Source organism: Neolamprologus multifasciatus, chromosome 3 (assembly GCF_963576455.1).
Source record: "Neolamprologus multifasciatus chromosome 3, fNeoMul1.2, whole genome shotgun sequence".
In the NCBI taxonomy this organism is placed as follows: domain Eukaryota; kingdom Metazoa; phylum Chordata; class Actinopteri; order Cichliformes; family Cichlidae; genus Neolamprologus; species Neolamprologus multifasciatus.
The window spans coordinates 45,649,083-45,651,706 of record NC_140441.1 but is presented as its reverse complement, the minus strand read 5'-3'; positions in this window follow the sequence as shown (position 1 = coordinate 45,651,706).

The following is a 2,624-nucleotide window of genomic DNA, read 5'->3' as shown; positions in this document are numbered from 1 at the left end:
GTTCTGGGACTCACATCTACAGTCGCATATATCAGGGTGTTACGCTAGTACACAGGTACACACGTCATATATCTCAGGGGGGAGGCATGTCGCCATGTATTTATCACTGTACCTGCACGTGGGTGTCCCGTAGGGTTGTTGGGGCTCTTCCATTAGCAGGGAAATGGCACACGCAAGGACGTGGTCTGTGTCCATGTTGCCGATCGGGGGAGGTGGTACGGGCAGGCACAGCTGGTGATGCAAATTCAAAGGGTAGACCGTCCCATTTCACGGGCCTCTCACTTCCGCACTTCCCGTACTTATAGTACGCACCGTCCGTAGTACGCGTAGTGTACGTACTTCAAGCGTGCATACCCTGAATTGGGACATAGCGTAGGTGTGTGTGTGGGTGGTTCAGTCAGGAGCCTGGCCACACCTGCGGAGGAGAATTACTCACACCTGCAGCTGATCAAGCCTCGTCAGAGGAGCTACTTAGGAGTGTGGTGGAGCTCTCTCCGATGCTGGATCATTGCGTAACTTCACGTTAGTCTCTTGGCGAGTTAGTTAAGGTTAGTCTGCCGCATTGTGGTGTTGCTGACGGCTGCCTCTTTGTTATTCCCCAGGAGGAGTGTGGAGACGAGAGGGCAGCGAGCACGGGGTGCTCAGACACTGAGGAGACAAAGAACACTAACACTGGCAAGAGGACATGTCAGAGTCGGGAACGCACTGGGGATTTATTGTTGTTTGGATTATTTTGCATCACTGTAAATAAATGCACTGACCTCATCAAAGAGTCCAGCATTTGGGTCCTCCTTCCCCTCATCATAGTCTGCCACGCAGGCCGTGACAGAAAAGCCCACTAAAAGAACGCCCACCAGACCAAAGCAATGGTTTTGACTTGATCAGCATTAACCCCGCCCCCTGACTTTGATGGGTGAAGCTGACAAATAAAATGTATTTATGAACACCGATGCAGGGCCAGGAGTAGCAACGTGAATTAAATAAATACATCATTAAATAATTCATTAAATGTGTCAGTAAAATCATTAAAATAGAAAACAAACCAATAATTGATTAAATATGTAATTAACTAATTAGAATTGTATATAAACAAATAATTAAAGATTTTAAATGAAATTAATGGTTAATTCATTATTAATATATTTCTTTAATTGATTATATACATTTTTTAATGAATTACTGAAATAGTTAATTCATTAGTGATGTCTTTATTTAATACAACCATAAAATTATTGCTAGTTTACATAAAATCAATTTAAGACATCAATATTCAAGGTTAAATTGTGATAATGAATACATGCAACTATAACTGATTACATAAAAATTAGGATTTCTTAAGCTAAAGCCAAAGTGCTGACTCATTTGGCATGTTACTCTCAAATGTTTTACCTAATAACAATAACATAATTACACTTTAGCCACAAGAGGGCAGCAGCATTAATATAAGTCACATGTATATAAAGGTACAGTGATTATATTACAGTGATTTTGACAAAAACAAAACAGAAGTTGATGGCAGTGTGTTTTTCCATGACAGAATAATTACGCACACCCCACTTTGCAGTTATTTATTTGTAAAAAAATGTTTGGAATCATGTATGATTTTCGATCCACTTCTCACGTGTTCACCACTTTGTGTTGGTCTTTCACGTGGAATTCCAATAAAACGTAATCATGTTTGTGGCTGTAATGTGACAAAATGTGGGAAAGTTCAAGGGGGCCGAATACTTTTGCAAGGCACTGTAAAGTTCACTATCAGTAACATCATAGCACCCACCCAGCTGTATAGAAACTCCGTCATGCTAGCTAGTACGCAGTACGAGTTATTGTAACTGACTGTAAAAAGTCAGCAAAAGGAAAATAAACTCCACCTAAACTTGGTTGGTGACCCAGATAGACCCAACTATCTTGGTGACCCAGATAGACTGCAGGTCATAACTTCTTACCTGAAGTTCAGTTCACCTGACACTCGGACGGGCGGCCGCCTCGGGTCTCTGCTCCTCCTGCCTCCCCTTTCCCTCATCCACCTGTTGCCTCTGTGGAAGCTCCGCCATAGCCACCACCAAACAACTGACTTATTTTTACACATCGACCAGCATCCAGCCAATCCACCACCTTTCACTGTTTATACCGTTACAAAAAATGAAAAAACATCATCGGCCCATCAAAAACAAAAAATCACCATCGGTATGCCCGATGGCCAGTCCCATCAGTTAACCCTTCACGTGGCAGCTGTGACACGCGTGCCCAGGGTTGCCGACCCCTGCTCTAAAGCATCTGATGGATTCCTGAGATCAAATATATTTTCCTTTTTGTTTGTTTTCTTCCCATTTGTGGCTTTAATGTAGTGTTACATTCTGTTTGTTTGCTTCCATCTGTATACATGTCCAGATTCACTGTTATGGTTCTATTCTTACATTGCTGTGTGATCACTGTTCCCTCTGCTAACTCATTTGACCTTTTGTATCTTACACTGATACTTGTCATATTTGTATCTGTGCCTAAAAGATAAAAAGTTTTCCATGCTAAAACACAGCTCCACCTCCTGCAGTTCTCCCTCTGAACCATTAGATGTCTCTGTTATCTAAATGAAGACGTGCAGCAAAGCAACCACAGCAGCGCTC